This window comes from Mus caroli, unplaced genomic scaffold, assembly GCF_978045245.1.
Source record: "Mus caroli unplaced genomic scaffold, Mus_caroli_1 scaffold_11, whole genome shotgun sequence".
Classification (NCBI taxonomy): Eukaryota; Metazoa; Chordata; class Mammalia; order Rodentia; family Muridae; genus Mus; species Mus caroli.
The window spans coordinates 108,626,701-108,651,758 of NW_028227266.1; the positions used below are offsets into that span (position 1 = coordinate 108,626,701).

The 25,058-nt window shown below is 40.2% G+C and overlaps 1 protein-coding gene and 1 pseudogene across 20 annotated transcripts in view; both read left to right on the forward strand.

The window, feature by feature from the left end:
- Positions 1 to 25,058, forward strand: part of Map4 (microtubule associated protein 4) — a 153,431-nt gene that overhangs the window by 19,265 nt on the left and 109,108 nt on the right. For 4 of the 20 annotated variants that reach the window (XM_029481529.2, XM_085828050.1, XM_085828051.1 and 1 more), the window contains exon 1: positions 16,653 to 16,806. The exons of 1 other annotated variant lie outside the window; for it this stretch is intronic. The gene's annotated coding sequence lies outside the window, so the exon portion shown is untranslated. Of the gene's footprint in view, positions 1 to 16,646; positions 16,807 to 25,058 lie in introns of those variants that run through there. 15 more of the 20 variants (XM_029481527.2, XM_029481530.2, XM_029481531.2 and 12 more) reach the window with 10 other exon arrangements.
- Positions 15,386 to 15,869, forward strand: LOC110302230 (macrophage migration inhibitory factor pseudogene; annotated as a pseudogene).

The following is a 25,058-nucleotide window of genomic DNA, read 5'->3' on the forward strand; positions in this document are numbered from 1 at the left end:
AACTTTATGTGCTCAGTATAAGGGAGGCTTCCTGAGATGCCTCAGAGGCAAATGAAGCAGTTTAGGACACAGCAATCAAGGACACTGGTGTCTTTCAACTGTGGATTGGTTTAAGAGGCAGAGGCCAATTTACTAAAATAGCATTGCAGTTACCAGTAGCACACAATATAGTGTCAATAAGTAGGTAGGTTACTATGACTAGATACAGAAGACTAAGGGATCATCTTATTTTTACCACAAAATAGCTATGAATTCTGGGCTGAGCTGAGAATCTCTCTCCTTATTTATAAAAATCAGTAGTGTTGTTAATAATTGACATGATTAGAGAATTAAGGAGATAACCTTTAAAATTCTGGGAATTAGAGATCCAAATTAAAGAATTTTCTTTTTTGCATATATGGAATTGGTGTCAGATTAGTGTTTTCTGTAGAAACTGCATTTCCTGTAAAAGTGTGATTGCCTCCCTCTTCTCTCTGGTACTAGAGCTGGCATATCTCCATGAGTCCCAGGCCAGCCCGGAGTTCATAATAATAAGACTGTCTCAAAACAACAAAGTTTTTGGGCTGGAGAGGTGACTAATGTGTAATGGTTTAAGAACACTAATTGCTCTTCTAGAGACTCAGAGTCCCAGCCACCTATATGGTGGCTTACAACTATCAGTAACTATATAGTTCCAGGGGATTCAATTCCTCCAGTGGTGCTGAATGCACATGGTACAAAGACATACTTGCAGCCAAAAGGTCTATATACATATACTTTTTAAAAAAGGATTTATGTATTTCTTATTTATATGAGTACATTGCAGTTGTCTTCAGACCCACCAGAAGAGTGCATCGCATCCCACTACAGATGGTTATGAGCCACCATATGGTTGCTGGGAATAGAGCTGGACCTCTCTGACAGAGCAGTCAGTGCTCTTAACATCTCTGAACCATCTCTCCAGCCCATACATACACTTTCCAAATGCTTTTCTGTTTTAAGATATGGCCTCACACTGTGGTCTAAGCTGGCTTCAAACTTGTGATAGAGCTGGAATTATAAGTATGAGCCTCTATCCCACCACATAGCCCAGAAGAGCCTTGAATTTACTATATAAGATTTGAATTCCTGCTCCTGCTACCTGTATCTTCTAAGAGCTGTGAGTGTAAGCATGTGCTTCTGTAAAGCCTGGCTCAAATGCTTCTTTTTTTTTTTTTTTTTTTTTTTTTTTTGGTTTTTCAAGACAGGGTTTCTCTGTGTAGCCCTGGCTGTCCTGGAACTCACTCTGTTGATCAGGCTGGCCTCAAACTCAGAAATCCGCCTGTCTCTGCCTCCCAAGTACTGGGATTAAAGGCGTGCACCACCACTGCCTGGCTCAAATGCTTTTTTGACAAAAAATTTTGCTCAGATTTTTTTATAATATTTGAAAAGGGGTCATTATACTCTTCAAAAGAGATAATAATGGCTTTCTTCATTCTTGGAGGAAATAGGAGATACTAATAGTTTGTTTCAGTGAACCCTATCATTAATTTTTTGCTAGAATTTGCAAAGGCACAAGCCAGAATTATTTAAGTCTTTTCCATAGTAGTTTTTCTGTATTTTCAAAAGTTCAGGTTTATTAGGAAATACATATTTTATATTTGGGGTTTTTAGTATTATCTATCTAGCTTCATGTACCAGGCATAACTATATATGACTTGTACACAAACACACATCCACCTATACAGTAGACAAATGAATGGAGGACAGAGGTCAGAGAAGTAAAGAATCTCTTTCCACCATACAGGGCCTGGGAAGTGAACTCACATTCACAAGCTTCTTATATGTTTAAGGTTATAAAATTTAAAACAGTGTATTACATTTTATTTTGTTTGTACTACGGCATGCATGGGTGTGTAGTGTAGTAAGAAGACAACTTACTGTAGTCATTTCTCCTTCACCATGAAGGTTCCAGGGAGCAAACTCAGGCTTGTCAGGCTTGATGGCAAGCAAGCATCTTTACTTGATGAGCTATCTCACCTGTTCACAAGAAATTATTTTCCCTTTAGTTCTTCTTTGGGTTAAATTGATGAGATAGTATAAATATTTTTTTTTTTTGTTGTGTTTTGTTTTTTTGTTTTTCGAGACAGGGTTTCTCTGTAGCCCTGGCTGTCCTGGAACTCACTCTGTAGACCAGGCTGGCCTTGAACTCAGAAATCCACCTGCCTCTGCCTCCCAAGTGCTGGGATTAAAGGCGTGCGCCACCCCCCCCCTCCCCCCCTCTGCTTGATGTGATATTTTTAATCCCCATTCATTCACCTGTTGCTTCTGAAAAAGGACGACTCCACAGTTGGCTGGCTAGTCTAGTGAAGCCAAAAATCACAAATAGGATTTATAGCTGAGCCGGGCGTGGTGGCGCACGCCTTTAATCCCAGCACTCGGGAGGCAGAGGCAGGCAGATTTCTGAGTTCGAGGCCAGCCTGGTCTACAGAGTGAGTTCCAGGACAGCCAAGGCTACACAGAGAAACCCTGTCTCGAAAAACCAAAAAAAAAAAAAGGACTTATAGCTGGATGTTGTGTACAGCTTTGGTCTCTTGAGGCCAAACTGGGCTACAGAGTGAGTATCAGGCCAGCCAGGGACACAGAGTGGAACCCTACCTCAAAAACCACAAACCCAATTAGGACCTTTACTCTGCTTGCTATTCATACTTTCTTCTTAGTTTCCCAGTTCCTTCTTAAAATATATCCCATTAGGAGTAATTTGAGAATGTGCTTGAATGAGATCTCTTTCATCAAGTATAATGTAATCAGTATATACTAGAGTTTCACATAAGACAAACGAGTATTTAGGAAGTACTTGTTATATTCCAAATGTAATTTATCCTTTTTTTGTGACTTGTGGTTAACATTTTGACTAGAAAATACAACAGACAATGCTCTGATATCATGTCCTTGAGACTGGTTGAAGGATATAGGTTTTAATCCTAAGATCCTCAAATGGTCTAACTGGAATTGATGTGGTTAAGGAATTTTGGAATAAGCTGGGTTACAGGGTTAGTTTGTTCATTTTTAATCAATATTTTATTGGATAAGGATTTATTTTTGTATGTTTAGATATATAAAATTTATTTATTCATAGTTTTAAAAATAATTATTATTTTTATTTTATGTGCATTGCCTGAATGTATGTTTGTGTGAGAGTGTTGGATCCCTGGGAAATGTTCCTCTCGCAAAATAGAGATCATTGCCTTCTGAAACCTTATGAGTTAAATAGGTTGGACCCTCTCTAAGCCTGAAAAAGGACTCGGCCACGTCTGTGATACCCTTCTTGGCTTTAAGCAGGACTGTTTGGGAGAAAGGGGATCACATTTTTAGGACAGTGATTCTGGTGACTAGAAAATGGATTATGAAATTAGAGGGCTGATTGAGAGATTCAGTTCTGTTGAGAGACTGGTACACCCAGTTCAGTGGTGTTCAGCTGTAATTTTAGGTTATGGGAGGTGAAGGCAGGGGGATCAGCAATTCAAGATCCATCCTCATAGTGAGCTTGAGGCTAGGTTGGATTGCATGATGAGACCCTGTCTCAAAAAAGAATTGAGGGTGCTGGTGCAGAGTTCATGTGAAGGAAGGGCATGGGAACCAAGACAGATAGGGGTGGATAAAGAAGCTAAGCACAGTGTGGGGAGTGGTGGCCCCTGCCTTTAATCCCAGCACTTGGGAGACAGGCAGAGATCTCTTGATCTCTCTCAGCCTGCTCTACAGAGTAAGTCTAGGACAGCTAGAGCTACACAGAGAAACCCTGTCTGGATAAACCAAAAGGAACAAACAAAAAAACCCCTAAGCACTTTAGTGGTGATGTTATTTACTGAGCACTTGGTGTATCCTGGATATCTCATCTGTCAGTGTCAAGTTGTGCATCTGTTGCTCAAGTCAGCAGCAGCAGCAAAGCATACAGATGTGGGTTTAACACTGGAAGGGAGGAAATAACATTACAAAAATGGGTAATTTGAAAGAAGGAATTACAAAGATAAAAGTACAGCAAAGAGCCATAACAACTTTGGAAGTAAGATTCAAATAAGTGGAATAACAGGCACACACACATAACACAAACAAAAGAAAACAATTGATTTAAAAACTAGAGAGCCAAAAGAATTTAGTGAGGGTAAGCTTATCTCTGTAGGTGAAGAAGTCGCTTGTTGAAAAGATGTCTCAGGAATTTTTTTTCTGAAAGAAATGTGTACCTGCTCTTTGCTACATTGTGGGTCTCTCTTTTTTCCACCTTTTATCTAACCTCCCCTCTCCCCCCAACACTAGATAGGATAGAGGGGTGAGAGAGGAATTAGGAAAATCCTGGAATCTAATTTCTTCCCTTTTGTTTTCTTCTTTGACCACAGCTACTACCAAACTTTAACTCCTGCCCTTCCCCAAAGACCAACAACCACTGATAATGCTTTTCAGAGGCCCTCTGTAAAGTTCCCAGAATTCCAAATGTTCACACTCAGAGAAACTATCTGCAGTTGGCAAAAGCACTCTGTTAGAGCTCAAGGCAGATCATAGTCAGCTGCTGCTAACAGTCTGGAGTAGCCCTGTATCCCCATACCTGGGATTAAAATAAAAGCACATTCTTTTTTTTTTTTTTTTGGTTTTTACGAGACAGGGTTTCTCTGTATAGCCCTGGCTGTCCTGGAGCTCACTTTGTAGACCAGGCTGGCCTCGAACTCAGAAATCCGCCTGCCTCTGCCTCCCCAGTGCTGGGATTAAAGGCGTGTGCCACCACGCCCGGCTAAAAGCACATTCTTATAATTATATTTCTGTGTTTTTAAAGAACCCAAAATTCTCACTTTAGAACTCCTTCTTTCTTCCTTCCTTCCTTCCTTTTCTTTTTTCTTTTTTTTTTTCCTTTTCTTTTTCTTTTTTCTTCTTTTCTCTTCTTTCTGTTTTGAGACAAAATAGGCCTGGCTGTCCTGGAACTAGTGTAGACTAGGCTGGCCTGGAACTCACAGTGCCTGCCTTCTGCTAGGAATAAAGGGGTGTGGCACCATGACCCAGTTGAAAGAACTCTTTAAGATACTCTGACACTGAAAGTACAAAAGATAACATGATAGATGTTCCAAACTTAGAACTGTGACAATAAGAAAGTATCAGCATTTTGACAACTCAGAGAAAAGACACTCACTTCATTATAAATCACATGATGAGAAGGAGGCAACCGATGTTTTCTTTTTGGTGTGTATTGGTGGGTTATATGGAAGGCATGTCTTCCATGTCTTCAGTTGCTCTCTTCTGGTCTGTCTCTGCTTCCCCAGCTTTTTTGCTGGTTTTGGGGATTGTGTTTACATTCAAGGTACTTTATTGTCTCCAATATGATTTTTTTTTTTTTAATTCTAGTAGTCTAAGCTTCCTGGAACTCAATATATAGTTTAAGATGGCATTAAATTTATGGTGATCCACCTACTTCAGACTCTTTGTGTGCTGGGACTATATATGTGACCATGCCTTCTAATGCTTAAACAAATATTTTATTTTCTTTCTTTGAGACAGAGTCTTTATATGTAGCCCTGCCTCTGCCTCCCGAGTGCTGGGATCAAAGGCGTGCGCCACCATGGCCCAGCTCAGGCTGGCTTTTAACTGTCTATGTAGCCTAGGCTTGGGGTCCTCTTGCTCCTGTTTTTCAAATGTTGGGATTATAGACCTGCACTCCCATGTCTGGGCTACTTTTAATTATAACCTGTTAAGAGACTGTGCTTATTAGTACTGAAAATTTCAAATTGTGAGTCATAATAAATTCTAGTCTCAAACTAGTAGTTCTCCTGCCTTAGCTTTCTAAGTACTGGGATTAAAGATGCTGCTGAGCATGGTGGCATATATCTTCAATCCCAGCATTTCCAGGAGCAGAGGCAGAAGTAGGTGGATCTCTGGAAGAGCCAGCCAGGGCAACGTTGTGAGAAGGGTGTGTGGGGTAGGGGTGGGTGTGGGGAGAAAGATGTGTTAGCACATCTGGCTCAAGACTCTTTACAATTTTTTGAAATAGCAATGTGTATACATGTGTTTGTGCACGTGAGTTTTGTGTGGGAGTTAGTGTCCCACATGTATATAATACATGCTTGGTGCCTGTGGAGGTCAGAAGATGGTATCATATCCTCTGGAACTAGTTTTATAGATAGTTGGGAACCTCCTACCATGTAGATGTTTGGAATTGTACCTGGGTCTTCTTCAAGGTCCTCTAGCACCTTGAGTCTTTTTTTTTTTTTTTTTTTTTTTGGTTTTTTGAGACAGAGTTTTTCTGTATAGTCCTGGAACTCAGAAATCCACCTGCCTCTGCCTCCCAAGTGCTGGGATTAAAGGCGTGTACCACCATGCCCGGCTAACTTGAGTCATTCTTAAATAGTGCTCTTCCTTTATTTTGGTTTTGAGTGTCTTAAAGCAAAGACTGGGACTGATGGTAGCAGTTATTTGTTTAGATTCTAGTAGGTGAACATGTTTGTTGGGTACCCACAAATATGGTAAATGATGGATAACAGCTTTAAATCTTTTTTTAGAAAGGGTTTTACTCTATATTCAGGCTGTCTTTGAACTTGCTGTGGAGCCCAGGCAGGCCTCAATTCACCATCCTCCTGACCTAGCCTTCCAAATATTGGGAGGTACTTACCACCATGCCTGGCTTTAAAATTTTTTATTTAAAAAAAAAAAATTAAGGGCCGGATCACACCTTTAATCTTAGCACTTGAGAGGCAGAGGGAGGTGGGTCTCTGAGTTAGAGAGGCCAGCCTTGACTACAAAGTGAGTTCTAGGACAGACAAGGCTGTTATACAGAGAAACCTGGTCTCAAAAAGCAAAGTCAAACAAACAAAAATATCAATCAGACCCCAAAAATTTGGAATCTTCTAATATTTGGAATAGAATATGAGGACAACTTAGGTTTTTTGGTTTTGTTTTTTCATCAAACATCTCTGGAAGTCTTATTTTATTCAGTTGTAGCCAGACACCAAAGAAAGGAGAAAACTCTTAAAATAAGTGATTTAAAAATTTTTACTATGTGAACTGTCTTTTGTTTTTTTTTTTTCCCCTATGAGTTCTTTTCCTCTTCTTGCATTAGAGTAAAAATAGATTTGGTTTCCTGGGTTATCACAGCTTGTAACAAAAAGCTTTTTTATAAAGTTGGCCAGTTAGCAGGGTGAGATCATTCTTTTCTAAGTAGTGTTTAGTGTTCTGTTGAGACAAAGCTATGTCTGATAGGCCAAGCACACAATAGCCCTGACTTTGTGGTTATGTTTAGGGCAATAGGGTGAGTTTTCTGTGTGATAGAATACTACTGATATGTAGAAAAAAGTGAAAGGTACTTGGCTTAGCGTCTGCACTCTAGTCTGGTCACGTGTAGAAAGATTAGAATGATAAAGGGGCTCAATTGAAGGTAGGACCCGGGCATAGGCTATCACATCTTAAGTGAGTTCTAAAATACTAAATACTTTATTAAATACTACTGAAGACAGTTTGACTCTGTTGAGAAATACTGAATGCCTGGACAGTCCTTCGAGAAGTCACATCCTGGGTCCTGTATGTGCCTTATTTTCTTGCTGAGTCTTTCCACCTAGTATTCAGAAGCAGTTTTAAAATCTCTCAGCCGGGCGTGGTGGCGCACGCCTTTAATCCCAGCACTTGGGAGGCAGAGGCAGGTGGATTTCTGAGTTCCAGGCCAGCCTGGTCTACAAAGTGAGTTCCAGGACAGCCAGGGATATACAGAGAAACCCTGTATCAAAAAACCAAAACCAAAACAAAACAAAAAATCTCTTAATAAAGCCAAACTTTTTTGTTTTGTTTTGTTTTTAAAGCTGGATACTGGAAAACTGTATACTGTAAAATGGTAAATTAAATGTTACTTTTTTTTTTTGATTTTTTAAGATAGGATTTCCTCTGTGTATCCCTGGTTGTTCTAGAACTCACTCTGTAGACTAGGTTGGCCTCGATCTCAGATCTGTTGTTATTTTCATTTTAAATTTAACTTTTGTCAGGCAGTGGTAGTTCTTATCTGTAATCCCAGCATTTAGGAGGCAGAGGCAGATCTCCGAGTTTGAGGCCAGTCTGGTCTACAGAGTGAGTTCCAGACAGCTACAGCTACAAGGAGAAACCCTGTCTTGAATGCTGTGCCCCCCACCCCCAAAACCTCCAACAAACAAACAAACTCAAAGACCTCAAACCAAAGATTAAATTTCATCTTTAAAAGCATCTAATTTCTTTACTACTTGTACAGAACTAAGGTTGATGTTATTCTTAGCCAAGGTTTGTACATTGCTAGGATAGCATAATGTAGTTATGAGGCAAAAATCCACCTGAGGTAGTCAATGCAATTTGTAAAAGGCTAGCTTGTTTGGTGTCATCTCTAGTAAGTGTATAGCTGGACTTATGTTTTTGAAGCATACTTGGCGTAAAAACTAATGAGAATTGTAATGCTATCTTACTCTACTTCTTAGTTTATGTATGTGTGTGTGCTGTGTGCATATGTGTATGCATGTGAGTCGTGTGTGTGTAGGTCAGAAGACAATTTGTGGAAATAATTTCTGTCCCTCTTCCCACTTTTTTCCTTTGGTTTTTCAAGACAGGGTTTCTCTGTGTAGCCTTGGCTGTTCTGGAACTCACTTGACCAGGCTGGCCTCCAACTAACTCCCCTGCCTCTGCCTCCCAAGTGCTGGGATTAAAGGTGTGTGCAGTCACCATCTTTTATTTTTGTTTGTTTGTTTTTTCTTTTTGTTTGTTGTACTTAAAATTTTTTTTTAAGACAATGTCTCACTATGTAGCCCAGACTGACCTGGATCTCATTATTCAGAGAAAGCTGGCCTCAAACTTAGAGAGATCTGCCTGCTTCTTCCTCCCAAGTGCTGGTAATAAAGTATGTGTCATCTTTCTTAGCTTTTGTGGTATGCTGTGTAGACCAGGCTGCCTAGATCATACTATGTAGCCAAGGATAACTTTGAACTTAATCTTCATCCACCTTCCAGTTGTTGATCTTAGCCCATGCCCACATGGGCAGGTCTTTTTTTCTCATTTACAAAATAAGGAAGAAGGTTGGTTCAAATGTATTTGCTAAAGTTTTGCAATTTGATCAGAAATGTTTGCTTTGTTTCTGTGAATATGAATAAGAACTTGTTAGAGTTGGTCATTGTTGTCCCCTCATGAAGCAACATCCTAAATTGTTTTCTGAAGGTACCACAGTGGGAGAAGCTTTAAATGGAGGACCACCTAATCTTCTTTTAAGTTGGAAATGAATACTGCTTGTTACTGGAACGTTAAAAGACTTTGTCTTAAATTATCCCCTTTTCTAGATTTGCTTCTGAATATTGCTCTGAGGAAAATAGTGGTTATATGATGGAGAAATAAATATATCTGTATTGAGGAAATTTTTGTAAATATGGCCCTGTTTTTATGTTTGTTTTAATGCTTATACAATGTTAAATACTGAACTATCACTAGCTATTTTGTTTTTGTTTTTGGAGACAGGGTTTCTCTGTGTAGCCTGGCTGTCTTGGAACTCACTCTGTAGACCAGGCTGGCCTTGAACTCAGAAATCCACCTGCTGGGACTAAAGGCGTGCGCCACCACGCCCGGCTATCACTAGCTATTTAAGTGTTTTATTATAATAATTAAATTCTCAAAGCACCTATCTTAGTTTCATGAATAAAGGTAATTTGCAATTGCATCAGATTTTTTTTTTGTAACTATACCAATCTAAAGATTTTATTTTTGTTTCAGCATATTCATTGGCATTATAATGTGCTAGTTAGTTTTTGCCATCCTGTCACAGATTAAATCACCTGGGAAAAGGAAACCTCAGGTAAGGAATTGCCTTCATCATACTGACCTGTGGGCATATCTGGCAGGCATTTTCTTGATGTGAGCCATGCTATCCCAGGATTGGGAGTCCTGGGTTGTCTAAGTAAGCATGCCTTGGGAATAAGTTAGTAAGCAGCATTCCTCCACGATCTCTGCCTCCAGGTTCCTGCCTTGAGCTCCTCCCTGGTTCCCCCTCTATGGTGGACTGTAACTGAACTAAGGCAAATCCTTTTCAAGTCGGTTTCAGTCATTGTTTTATTACAGCAACAGAAAACCAACAGAGGACATACAGAAAATGAAGATGGTAGAGGGTCCCCATATGCTCCTGGTACTATATTAGTCTAGCACATTTGTTGTAATTAATTTATACAATATTAATAATCAACATCCATAATTTATTATGGCTTTTTCGATCTTTAATTATTTTTGAGAGTGTACAAAATAGTGGTCTTCATTATGCCAGCCTCACACATGCATATCAAGTGCTTTTCCGCTAATTATGTTGTTTCCCCTCCCCAGCCCAGTACTGTCAAACTCTCTCCCATCCTCCCTCTTTTCCTTCCATATCCACATATTTTTCCCATACAAACACCAGGATCATTTTATTTCTCAGTCTGGTTTAGACTTCTATCATTCTTATATAAGGCTCTTTTCCTGTTAAAGACTCTAGTTTTCTTGGCTGTGAGGTTGTCAAGGTATTCAGGAGTGCTAATTCTGCAGAACAGTACTTCAGCTGAGTTTGTCTTGCCATTTCTCTTAGAATGGGGTTATGATCTTCAAGAGGAAATTACAGGACACCTTTCATGAGTTCTTTTTTTGTACTTGGCTGAGGCAGAGTCTCTGAGTTGTTTCTGCCGTGCAGGTACTCCAGGCTCTTCTCTACTTTTCAACATTCTATCTTATCTCAGCTATAGGAGTACCAGGACTAGAAGTGTAAGACAGCGTGTCCAGCTTTGTGAGTCTCAGTATTAAACTTGGATTGTCAGGCTTGGCGGCAAAGTAAGTGCCTTTACCTGCTATGGCCTGGAACTCAGAACCATCTGCTTTTACATCCCCAGTGCTGGGATTACAGTCATGACTCCATCATCTAGTGCATCAGATTTCAAAAAACAAAAAACAAACCACTGGCTCCAGGGATTGAGTTCAGGGTGTCAGGCTTGTGCAGCAAGCACTCCATGGTATGACTAAGGGGAAGTTTTTTTTTTTTTTTTTTTTTTTTTTTTTTTATTGTAGATACAAGAGAAAGAACATCCAGAGTCCAGAGAGACTTGAACATGGTTGTCAGACTGGATGTGTCTGTCTTCAAGAGGGGGTGTACTAGCAGGGAATAAAGAATAGAGAAAATGTAATCACTAGAGAAGGGGCGAGGAGAGAGAGAATAGCAGGGTTATACAGAGAATGAGTAGCTGGGGAAAGTTTAGTTAGGGGAGGAGAGAAGCTAGAATGCTAGCATGGAGTTTGAAATGTCTAACTGGTGCTTGAGGAAACCCCAAGGCCAACATGGTTTTGATACACTAATAGACACCACAGGTAGCCACTTGTTTCTTCAAGCAGAGGTAAGGGAAATTACTCCTTCTGGTAGATCAGAACCAGTTTGAGAAGTTCTGAGGAATGCTGGCTTTTATCTAACTGCCGGAAATCCTTCTATAGTATTGCTTGAGCTATAAATAAATCAACTTGAGCTTATTTCTGAATATTTTCCCTGTCTTTTAGAGTTTGGGAACTGGAGTTTTCTTTGGCTGTGACAAAGCCCAGCTAAGGTGACCTTTTATAAAAACTTATTGTTGCTGGGTATGGGTGCAGAGGTAAATAGATCTATGAATTTGAGGCTAGCTTGGCCTACACAGTGAGTTACAGGGCAGCCAGAGCTCCATAGTGAGGTCCTTGAAATCCTGTTTCAAAAAACAAAGCCAAAAATAAAACAGAAGAGGAAGTCTAAGTTACTACCTTTTTGTGTCTCTGTGTTGGGATAAAATGGTGGCATTTGGCCAAGCTCAGAAACTCAGGCCTGTAATCCCAGATAGTCTGGAGGCTGAGACAGGAGGATTCCAAGTTCAAGGCCTGTCTGGGAGTCCAACCTTGGATAGCTTAGTGAGACCAAGTCTCAAAATAAAAACAAACATAAAAACAGAAGGAAAGCAGGCTGGGAAATGTTGCTCAGTAGCTCAGAGTTGCTTGCCCAGTGTGTGTAACTTCCCAGGGGGAAAAGTAGCATTGGGAATTTAACTGTGAGAAGGTATTTGGAAAGAAAATTAGCTAGTGGTATGGAAGTGAACCTAGAGTCTTGAAGATGGCAGGCTGTGCTCTATAGCTAAATTATATCCTCAGCCCTAGTAGCATACATTTTTGAGTGCTCTAAAGAGCACTTTATCACTTTTCTATTGGCAAAATGATGATCTTCAAGATCTAAGATAAGATCATTGGGGTAGTGACTGTGGCCTTTGAAGTGTATCCAGCAGTTTCATGGACTACGAAGGAATAATTTCCTTCCTTCTCTCCTGTCTCCTTTCCTTTCTCTTGGAAAGGTCTTGCTGAAGTTTATATCCTCTTGCCTTAGCCTCCTCAGTGCTGTTATTTTAGATTCATATACCAATATGGCCAGCTTTAAAAGTTTATTTCCTCTTTATAGCATAGTGTGGAATATTTGGCCTCTGGCCTTCTCACAATTGAGGAATTTTAGTTCCTTCTATCTCATACCACAGAGTCCTCCACTGGATCCTTTGTATTTAGTGGGTTGACTACTGTATACATGGTAGTCCAGGCCAGTCTTGAACTTCTGACTCTCCTGTCTTCCTTCCTCTAGGGTGCTAGGATTAAGGTATATGACAGCTTGCCATGCTCTGTGTTTTATCTCCTTATGTTTTACTTACTTTTGAATGAGTAAAAATTCATCTATTGCACAAAATATTCTAGTGCATGTATAAGAAGTACAGTGGAATACTGAGCCTCCTTAGAGCTACTGATTGTCCATGCCCATTCAGTCTGTCTACCCACCAGCTAAAAGGAGGACAGACCTTACACTGTCTTTTAAAGGTCAGCACTCAGACTTTCAGACCAATAGAGAAACACATTCCAAAGAGAAGGCAAAGTTCTCTTTGCCTTCTGCCCACTTACAATTAAAGTTGGAGAGTCAGCAAAAGTCTTTTAGTTGATTTCAACTACTGCTTTAGGATCAACTCCATTTTTTTTCCTTTCTCCTTCTCTTCTGTATTGTATACAGTACAAAATTTTTGTTCATTAATATTGTTTCTCATGGAGCCAACATGTGTTGATATTAAATGTACCCTTTATTTTTAAAATTTCATTTAGCACAAAATAATGCTATAGTTTAATGCTGTTGTGTGTAGTCTCCCTTCCTAATAAACTCGGTTCTCCACTCAACCCCCGTCCTCATACCCCCACCCCATTTTTGGAGATAGGATCTTGTTATGTAGCCTGGCTAGGCCTCAGCTCATGTCTTTCTCAGCTTCCTGAATGCTGGAATCACCAACACTCTCATGTTCAGCCCTCCCCTGCTTTAGTTGCTTTTCTTTCATATATTGTCTATTTTAGATGCCTAGTGTCCTTCGGCTTTTTAAATTCTTGAAAGGTTCATTTCGGATAGGTCATCTTCCAATTATTTCATTTAAATTCTTTTTCTTTATATTCATTCATTCATTCATTCATTTATTGTTACTGTATTTGTTTATGAGACAGTATTATTTTTCTGTGTAGAGCTCATGGCTGTCCTGGAACTCACTCTGTAGATCAGGCAGTCTTCTGAACTCAGAGATTCAGAGATGCACCTACTTGTTTCCTGAGTTTGGGGATTAAACAGGTGTGTCACCACCACCCAGTTATTTAATTTCTTTTATGGTATTGTTTTTTTGGGTGCTTCCTAGGATACTACATTAACTTGTCAAGGCTGTGTGTGTGTGTGTGTGTGTGTGTACTGCATGTGCCTGATGTGGTGAATAACAGCGAAAACCATACTCAGATTGCTTGTTACTTGGTAAGTATTGGTTGAGTGAAGTTTTGTTGTTTTCCTTAAATATTTTTATTGCAAGTCTTCAGTCCCAGCACTCAGAGTTAGAAACAGGTGGCTCTCTGAGTTTGAAGCTCTAACCAGGTCTACAGAGTGAGTTCCAGGCCAGACAAAGCTACACAGAGAAACCTAAAAGCTGCACCATCCTCAAAAACAAAAGAAAACAAAAACCAAAACCAACAAATCCTAAAACTTTCTTATCCATATTCCTAAAATCATGAAGATACTTTTCCATCTTCTCCCATAGAAACTTTGCCTTTTGCTTATAGGCCCGCCATTCACCAGGAATTGATTTTGTTTTTGATGGTGCTGGAACTCAAAATTCCCAGTTGACTCATTGACATTTGTTGAATAGATATATCTTCCTCTGCTGCTCTGCAGTGTCACATTTTTAATATTTTATATTAAATATATATATTTATATTAAATATAATATATTATATTCATTATAAATATATAATATATAAATACACACACACATATCTTTCCTCATGTCTTGGAAGCTTGGCCTTCAGTGGAAGACAGTGAGACCTCTAAGAGGGAGGGACAGCCTGTGTGCTTGTTACTGGTCTCAGTCTGACTCTTCCTATCTCAATGTGATCTTTTTTGTTTCCCCTATAATAAATATCATCTTTGAAGTTCCACAGTCAAAGGTGCCTTTACCAGGGGCTGGCACCACCCGTGCTATAGTTGTTTCTAAGACTATTAGCTGAACTTTATAGAAGTACCCAGCTCAGGGCTGGGGATGTCCTCCATGGGAAGACTTCATGAATGAAGTACTGGGTTAGATTCCTAGCAGCAGCCTGGATGTGGTGTCACACAGCTATAGTCCTGTCCTACCTCAGCTACATAAAATTCATGGCTAGCCTGCTATATGTGACCCTGTGTCAGAAAATTCTTATTATTGTGTTTATATTGTTCGTGTGTGCACATGTGTGGGGGTATAGGTACTTGTGTATGTGGAGGTTAGAGAACATCAGGAGTTCTTTCATATCCATCTCCACTTGTAGACAAAGTCTCACTGTATAGATTACTCTAGTTTCCAAGTCAGAGATTCTGTTGGCTCTGCCTCCCCAGAGCTGGGATTAAAGGTGTGGGTTTTGGGAGCAAAGGCAAATTGTCTTCTTGACCTCCTTATGTGCCTTGGTACTCATTCATCCTCACACATAAATGTAATTAGTAAGATAAAAATAGAAAGTATCACCTACAGTGATAGTGAAGGAAAGAAGGTGTAAGTTGACATGCTTCAGAAGTGATGCTGGTGTGTAGACACTGTTAGGCCACAAGATTTTGTTTGTCTTTCTGCTTGTGTTTCTGGTATTCTTGCTTCTCTTAGCTTCCTTAGCACTAGCCTCTTTTATAAGTGAGTTGTTTTCCCTGGTTCTCATTTTTATTACCTTTTAAAAGTGAGGAAATTAGATTATAGGTCATTTACACTAGTTTGGTTTTTTTTGTTTTGTTTTTGTTATTGTTGTTTTTGTTTTTTGGAGACAGGGTTTCTCTGTGTAGAAAACTCGCTTTGTAGACCAGGCTGGCCTTGAACTCAGAGATGCACCAGTCTCTGGCTATGACTGCTGTAATAAAAGACATGTGCTGGCACACCGCGCTTTGTACGGTCCTCCGGTCCACGCTCGCAGTCTCTCCGCCACCATGCCTATGTTCATCGTGAACACCAATGTTCCCCGCGCCTCTGTGCCAGAGGGGTTTCTGTCGGAGCTCACCCAGCAGCTGGCGCAGGCCACGGGCAAGCCCTCATAGTACACCGCAGTGCACGTGGTCCCGGACCAGCTCATGACTTTTAGCAGCACGAACGATCCGTGCGGCCTGCTGTCCGATCGCCTGCACATCAGCCCGGACCGGGTCTTCATCAACTATTACGACATGAACGCTGCCAACGTGGGCTGGAACGGTTCCACCTTTGCTTGAGTCCTGGCCCCACTTACCTGCACCGCCGTTCTTCGAGCCTCGCTCCACGCAGTGTTCTGTGTTTATCCACCGGTAGCGATGCCCACCTTCCGGCCGGGAGAAATAAATGGTTTATAAGAGGAAAAAAAAAAAAAAAGACATGTGCCACCAACTAAACTTAAGTGTTCTTAAAAAGGGGTTTTAGATGTTTTATTTATTCATTTTTATTCATTTAAGATTTTATTATTTAAGATGTATGTATGTATGTGTATGTATATGGGTGCTCCATATACCAGAGGAAGGAATCAAGTACCATTATAGACAGTTGTGAGCCACTGTGTGGATGGTGGGAATTGAATTCAGGACCTTAGTAAGAAGAGCCAGTGCTTTTAACCACTGAGCAATCTCCCAGTCCTTATTTATTTTCAAAAGCTCATTTTTAGAAGATTTATGAGTATATATGTGTGCCAGTTGCTTGCCATGCTCTCAGAGGTCTGAAAAGAGAGTGTTGGATCCTATGGAACTGGAACTAAAGATGCTTGTGAGCTGCTGCCACATGGGAGCTGGGAATTGAACCCAGATTCTCGGCAAGAACACGTGTTCTTACTGTCTCTTCACTTCTCATCTGTAGGTATTTTTAGTTAGAAAGAACTTTTGGCTAGGATAAATATAGGTAACTGAATGTTATTTATTAACTTTTTTAGTTAGAGGAAGGAAAGATAAAGCATAATAAATAAAACGTTGTTTTAGCAATATGCTTTCTTTTCAAAACCTTGAGTGATAATTGTCCAGAATTTTAAGACTGATTTTATTATGACTGAGATAAAATTAAATATTGCCTGCAAAGAATGATCACAACGGAAATGTAACTGCTGTGTCATTCTCATCTCTGGTTTCGGCCCACACAGCCAGTCTTCAGCAGACTCGATCAGTGGATCACATGATTAACAGTGGGAGGTATCTAGTGTAGATTATTCTTGCTGGAGAAAAAGATTTTAAATTTCCTTGTGTCAGAAATGTGGCGGCCTGGTGCTTGTCGGCAGATCCAAGTTAAATTCTGTCATAACTGAACCCAAGTTGCCTGCATAGTTCTTGTGAGTAAGCAAGTTTGGTTTTGAACTTGGTGTTGCAAGGGTATTTAATGGGTCCAATGTGGTGTGTACATATATTTGCGATGTTTTTATATTTACGGGGAAGGCTGTCTAAAATAGTGGGGAAAGGAGCTAGTTGTTTTGGAAACTAGCTAGGAGTAAAATGGAATGTCTTTTACCCTCTATCATCAGTAAGTTGTTTCACGTAGGAGGGTAGCTGGGTGACAGGCAGCCTCAGCTATCCCAGTAATTGTGGGTTCTCTTTGTTGATAATTCAGTGATGAATAGAACAAATGGCTGTGAGTAAAACTCTGCCAACCCTGGAAATTTCATCAATTCATAATAGTACAGCTGTTGTCCCTGCGTTGTATAGGGGAAGGGTTTTGGAGATGGAATGTTAATATTCTTCAAAGCAATATTGCTTAAGATAGGATCCCACTAAGTTGTCATTTGTAAATCTCTTCCACAAAGCAGGAGAAATTCAAATATCCTAAGGAATCTTAAAGCCAGTAAAGCATGGTAGCTGATCTCTCTAGAGAGCTTTCCTTGCTTAATGATTGATTTGACTTAGAATGAAATACCATATTTATGGAAGTCAATTTTTTTTTTGGTTAAATAAATTAAAAACCACACAGTCAAAATGGAAATAAGATTCAGTTTAATATGTAATAAGTCTCTGAAATAAATAAGTTGAAAACACATCTGGGAAATAAAGTTATATAGTTTAATAGCCAAAAGCTTGCCAGGCAAACTGAAAAAAATTTTTGATTTTTGAATATGAATGCATGGGAATTCTGGCTATATTCAGTCTGTCAGATTACAAGTGATCTCTGGGACTGTCTGGGATGCTGGGTTCTTTCCAAGCCTGAGGAGCAAGAATCCATTTTGGTAACAGCATTCTCTATAATGACACTAGCAGCTCAGTATCAGCTTCAGAATCCCCTGCCATTTAAACCAAGCTGGAGTGGGGTCGAAGGGAGGGGTGGAGAGAAGAAAACATTAACCACCAGTTATCTACATTCCTGTGATAGCACTGCAGTCTCCTAAAATCAGGCGTGGTGTTATTAAAACAGTTTAACTGAGTATCAAGAGCAGATGGTTTTCAGTATAATTACTAACCGTAATAGCACACACAGAGTACTGTGTGCATATAGTCCTGGAGTTCTAGAGTTCTAGACCAATCTTAGGTACCATGGTGAAACTCTGTCAAAAAAGTTTTAATTACATTTGCTATTTGAAATGTATTTTCTTTGGGAAACAGTAATGCAAGTGGTAATTTTAAAAAGTAGTACAAGGCAGTAAAAAAGATACTTTTCTTTTAAAGTGTCTTTAATAGACAAAATTTTGAAAGCTATCAGACTTGCCAGCATGTTGAAACAGTATCTGCTGTGTGCTGGCTGCTAATTTTTCTTCCCTTTTACATTAAAGCCTGAAACACTTTGAATGAAACCTCTTTTGGGGATGAGGAAGAAAGTGATTTGATAAGATCTTAATTTACACTGCATGTGAACAGTGGTCCTTCCAGGAATGTGTGCCGCCCCGCCCCCCCCCTCCCCCCAGAGTTTCTCTGTGTCCCTGGCTGTCCTGGAACTGTCCTTGTCTCTGTAGACCAGACTGGCCTCAAACTCAGAAATCTGCCTGCCTCTGCCTCCCAAATGCTGGGATTAAAGGCATGTGCCACAACTGCCTGGCTAATGTATGTTTTGTACCCTCTTAAAATAGGAGTCTAGAGTGGGGCATAGTGTCATAGGCTAGTGTCTAGGGTCTAGTGTGAAATGAAGCCACTGTAGTTGTTAAGGAATAATATTTTTGATTGATTGATGGTGGCGCTGTTTAGGTTCTTCTTTTCTTTCACAAGCAAACACAGTAACCAACTTGGTCATTTGTAAGCTAGAGTGGCAGTTTCACATCAGACAAATGAGGACAGTTTTTAGAGGACTTTCAATGTTTGAAAAATTGACTCGCCGGGCGTGGTGGTGCACGCCTTTAATCCCAGCACTTGGGCGGCAGAGGCAGGTGGATCTCTGAGTTCAAGGCCAGCCTGGTCTACAAAGTGAGTTCCAAGACAGCCAAGGCTACACAGAGAAACCCTGTCTCGAAAAAAACAATCCCCCCAAAAACAAACAAACAAAAACAAACAAAAAAAAAAACAAGACAAAAAATTGACTCAAACCAAGAAAAGTGAAATATTTGTAATCTCCACACTTTAGAAAACAGAGGCAGGGGCTGGTAAGATTGCTCAGCGGTTAAGAGCGCCGACTGCTCTTCCAAAGTCCTGAGTTCAAACCCCAGCAACCACATGGTGGCTCAAAACCATCTGTAATGAAATCTGATGCCATCTTCTAGAGTGTCTGAAGACAGCTACAGTATACTCACATATAAACAAACAAACAAATATTTAAAAAGAAAAAGAAAGCCGGGTTTGGTGGCACACGCCTTTAGTCCCAGCACTCGGGAGGCAGAGGCAGGCGGATTTCTGAGTTCGAGGCCAGCCTGGTCTACAAAGTGAGCTCCAGGACAGCCAGGGCTATACAGAGAAACCCTGTCTCGTAAAAACCAAAAAAAAAAAAAGAAAACAGAGGCAGGTAGATCTCTTGTTAGTTCAAGACCAGCCGGATCTACAGGCCAGTAAAGCTATGCACTGAGACTTTGTCTCAAAACAAAACAAAAAACAAAACAAAACAGACTAGTTACCCAGACTACTGTTTTTTGTAATTAGCTATAAATATTTTTAATCTATATAGACCTTGCCCAAAAAAATACTTTTAAGTCAGTAATCTCAGACTTTGTGGGTTATCTAAAGTAAACCACCACAGAAGGTATTTATGATCTCATCCTGTGTTATTTATTATTTATGAGCACACAGCTATTAATAGTAAACAGTAAGAAGAGTAAAAGGACCAAGATTCTCTTGAATGCTTTGTCATCATGTCACAGAGTTTTCTGTTGCCTTACTTTGCCTGTTTTTATGAAGACCTTGGTAGCCAGGTAATTTCACACCAGACATATGGTCAAAAGAAAAGATCAGATGTCCAAATTGCTGTACTAGAGAACATGTGTTCTTCCTGACTACTTAGACCATTTGGGGCTTGTTTTCTGACAGCGAGGTATCAAGTCTCTGTTGATGTTGTTAGCTAGAGCACAGTGGAGTGACTTGTCCAGTAAAGTTGGTTCAGGAGTGCACTGAGTTCATTTTTTAATTCCTTCCTTCCCCATCAAAGCTTTTGTCTTATAGTAAGCCATACAACTGAGAATACTTTTTATAAAGTTTTGGATTTGGAGTAATTTTAATTTTTTAAATAAAAATATTATTATAGCCGGGCGTGGTGGCGCATGCCTTTAATCCCAGCACTCGGGAGGCAGGGGCAGGCGGATTTCTGACTTCGAGGCCACCCTGGTCTACAAAGTGAGTGCCAGGACAGCCAGGGCTACATAGAGAAACCCTGTCTTGAAAAAAAACAAAAAAACAAAAAAAACCAAAACAAAAAAAAAAATTATTATTTTTATTATTAAATACACTGTAGCTGTCTTAAGACGCACCAGAAGAGGGCATCAGATCCCATTACAGATGGTTGTGAGCCACCATGTGGTTGCTGGGATTTGAACTCAGGACCTTCGGAAGAGCAGTCAGTGCTCTTAACCACTGAGTCATCTCTCCAGCCCCAATTTTTAAATTTTATTTTGCCAAGTATGGTGATACATGCCTTTAATCTCTGGACTTGGGAGGCAAAGGCAAGAAGCACTCTTTGAGTTTGAGGGCTACATAGTGAGTACTATGATAGCCAGGGCTATACAGAGAGAGACCCTGTCTCGGGAAGGAAATAACCTGCCAACCAACTCATCCATCCATCTCAAGGAAAGGAAAACAAAAATCAAAAGCCAAAAAAACCCAAACCAAAAATAACCACAAAAATTAACATTTATTTCCTCCTTGTCTTTCTTTCCTTTAACCCCTCCTGTGTACCCCTCTCCAGCCGCCCCTCTCATGCTTCTCCAATACTTCCTTTCAAATTGATATTCTCTTTTGTCTTATTATTGTTTATAATACATATACACATAAATATGTAAGTTTACCCTGCTGAGTCTGTTTCGTGATGCTTGTGTGTTAGTGATTTCAGGGCTACTCACTTTGTATTGGATAACTATTAAGGGGACTCAAGCATGGATTCTTTCTCTTTTAACAGTCATTAGTTGCCAGTAGTACTTTGTACTGGGTGGAACCTCTGTGAGATTTCAACCTTCCATGTTAGCATGTCTGTCGGTATTGTTTTTGTTTAGGTCTCATTTAGGAAGCCATATTACTAACGTAATACCTTCCCTGTTATTTCTGATAGGCATACTATTTTTATTTATTTGGTTTTTTTGAGACAGAGTCCTGGAACTCCTCTGTAGATTAGGCTACCCTGGAACTCACAAAGATGACCTGGGATTACATGGGCCATAAAACTAAGAAAAACTTCATAGGTGATTTGCTCAAGGCTCCAGCATCAAATTAAACCACTATATTTACCAGACTCATTTTTAGATTTTCTTTCTCATAAATCTATTTTATTTATTTACTTATTTTTAAAATACTTATTATATGTAAGTACACTATAGTTGTCTTCAAATACCCCAGAAGACGACATCAGATCTCATCATGGAGGATTGTGAGCCACCATGTGATTGCCAGGATTTGAACTCAGGACCTTTGGAAGAGCAGTTGGTGCTCTTAACCGCTGAGCCATCTCACCAGCCCCCATAAATCCACTTAAAATTAACCTTATTGTCTATATAGATCGATGAGTAAATGGCCAGTGAACAAGCCTTTTAATAAGGCTTTTATCTTGAGGCCTTGATATGAAAACAAGACTGTGTTGTGTTGAATCTATTTACCCCACAGGGTCTCACTGTGTAGCCTTAGGTGTTCTGGAGCTCCTATGCTGAGCTGACCATGCTGACCTTGAACTCATAGAGCTCCACCCACCTTTGCCTCCCAAGTGCTGGGATTAAAGACACGTTTGGTCCAGTGTAGTACCTTTTAGTTCATAAAACATAAAATAACATTGAGACATAATTTATTGTTAAATAACTTCACTCTGTATGTGTGAGGTAAAATGTACATGTTATTGTTATAGATGTTATTATTATTATGTACTGTTATTTGAAGAACAGTTTGACAGATCTGTTGAGCATTTAATTTGTTATGTGCACATATTTTAGAATAAAGAACTAGAAAATCAATTTCTTTCATTTATAAGATAAAGTGTGCTTTCAATAGTCGTTAATTTCACTTCTAACATAATACTATAATTTCCCTAAAGGAATAATTTTCTACAAGAAGTGATTGTGTGTGTGTGTGTGTGTGTGTGTGTGTGTGTGTATGTATGTGTTGAAATATAACTTCTGTATGTAGCCTAGGCTGGTCTAGAATTTAGTGTTCCTGTTTTACCTTTCTGAAGTTTGGCTGGGAGCCCCTCTGGCCTAACATCTGCATGAGGATATTGATGTCACCACATAAATAGAAGTATGACATGGAACGTGCACACAGATGTGGTACTGGAATCCTGTAATCCCAGAAATTTGGGCCTTTGTGCTTTAGCTGTCATTTACTGGGATTATGGATGTGCCATCATGCTCTGTCCATAATACCTCTAAAAGGCTAACTGTAGATGGAGCTGAGCAGTAGTGGCGCATGCCTTTAATCCCAGCACTTGGGAGGCAGAGGCAGGCAGATTTCTGAGTTCGAGGCCAGCATGGTCTACAGAGTGAGTTCCAGGACAGCCAGGGCCACACAGAGAAACCCTGTATTGAAAAACAAAACAAAACAAAAAGGAATATATAGATGGGAGAAAGATGTGCCACATGGTGGCACATACCTCTTATCGAAACAGTTGAGAGGCAGAGGCAGGAGAGAAGACAGCAGGTTTGAGGCCAGTCTGGTCTACTTTGAGACCCTGTCTCAAAACAAAACAAAAGAACAAAGCTAAGGGCTGCGAGAATGGTTCAGTGGGGAATGGTTCAGAATGGTTCGCGGTGACCTTAGTTCAGATCCTAGCAACTATATAAAAAGCCAAGCATGGTTGCTCATGGCTGTAACCTCAGCATTTGACAGCTAGAGTCTGTTTTAAGCAAACAGTTTTTTTTTTTTTGTTTTGTTTTGTTTTTCGAGACAGGGTTTCTCTGTGTAGCCCCAGCTGTCCTGGAACTCACTTTGTAGACCAGGCTGGCCTCGAACTCAGAAATCCACCTGCCTCTGCCTCCCGAGTGCTGGGATTAAAGGCGTGCGCCACCACACCCGGCTGCAAACAGTTTTTAAGACAGAGAACAGTAGAGGAAAACACCTCCTCTGGGCTGCACAGAATGTGTACACTCGCGCGCGCGCACACACACACACACACACACACACACACACACGTGGGAGAGGGAGAGAGAGGGGAAAGAAGAGAGGGGAGGAGAGGAAGAAAAGAAAGAGAAACAGTTCTCTTAAAATTTATTTTATATTTTTTACTTGCTTAAATGTATGTATGTATGTGTACCATGTGTGTGCCTGGCCTGTAGTGGTCAGAAGAGTCTGTGTAGAACTGGAGATATAGATGACTGTAAACCATCATATGGGTGCTGCAGAATCCAGTCCTTTATGAGAACAGCTTATGTTCCTAGTAGCTACATCATCTCTCCAGGCCCTAAAGCAGCTTTTTTGGGGGGTGGGGTGGGTAGGTAGGGGTAAGGGAAAGGATTTTATTTGCAGGTCTATATAAATTAGCTATTTAAGTCAGATATAATGGCTTATACTTGGAATCCCACCCAGCCTTTGGGAAGTTGAGGCAGGAGGATTGCTGTGAATACCAGGCCAGCCTGAGCTGTGTGATACAATGTCTCTGCCCCCCCAAAAATAAATACTAAATTAATTTTGTTATTTTTCTTTATAAAATATAAAAATATATAATTAATGTTTTTCTCTGTATAGATAGATAAACCTCCTCCAGCATTTTGCATGCTGGTAAAAATGTTTGCTTCTTTTGTCAAAAAAATTAGCAATAAGTTAGAAGATCTTTGTAGTTTCTGTTTAGTTTAAAATTTTAAGACCCAATGAATTTGATTACTTACAGGAGACTGCTCGAGAGGTTGATCTTACAGGAGTATGGGCAATTTTCAGGAGCGTCTCCCCTGAAAGCCATTAACCATGTATAAATCTTGAAGAAGTAGTATGGCCTCCTGAGAGTTAACAGGTTTAATCTTGTGCAGGTCTTCTGCAAGAAATCACAGCCGATGGGGGTGGGGGGCCAAGTGTAACAGCCATGTCATGCCTCGAAGATGGCCCTTTCCACAAGACATTACCCTCTTCTACAGCTCTTTCATTCTTTCTACCCCCTCTTCCTTGATGTTTCCTGTGCCTTGTGGGGTTGATATTGGTGCTCTAGGGCCGAGCATTCAGCACTCACTTCTTCCCAGCAGTTTGACCAGTATGAGTCTGCAGTAATAGCTACCCATTGAAAGAAGAAGCTTCTCAGACTAAATATTCAGGCAGTTTGACAGGTGTGGCATGTCTGTTTATTAAAACAACAGCTTTAGCTTCCCCACTCGAGCCTATGGGCTTATCTGCCTTAGGCCTTTTACATGGTACAGGGTTCCAGTACCATGTATGGGTTTTCCTCTGTGGAATGGGCCACAAATCTTATAGTAGCAGTGGCCTGTATGTTTTGGGAGCTACAGGGCCTTCTTAGCCCATCTCCTAGAGAAGGCCCACCCTGGCACTAGGATCTTCATTCAATAATATAAAAATATGGATTTTGGGAATGGTTTTATCTACCCACAGGATATTTCCACTCAAAACATACATTTATTATCAAGTCATTTGTTTTAAATTTTTACTTAGTATGTATATGATATATATGTGCTTGGCATACATGTGGAGGCCAAAGAACATCTTCATGAAAAGTTGATTTTCTCCACCTCCACATAGAAATCTGGGGCTCAAACTCAGGTTGTCAGGCTATGTGGCAAGTGAGCCATCTTGGTGGCTGAAGCAGTTTTTCATACTGGCATAGCAGTGCTGAGTGTGGTCATTATTGACTCAGCTGTCTACAAGTGAATGATGAGGCAGTCCTCAGCCCAAGAAAAGGTTTTGTACATAGTCTTTTGATAAGATGGCTTTCCTTGCCTGATTTAGTCTTTTTTTTTTTTTTTTTTTTTGGTTTTTTGAGACAGGGTTTCTCTGTGTAGCCCTGGCTGTCCTGGCACTCACTTTGTAGACCAGGCTGGCCTCGAACTCA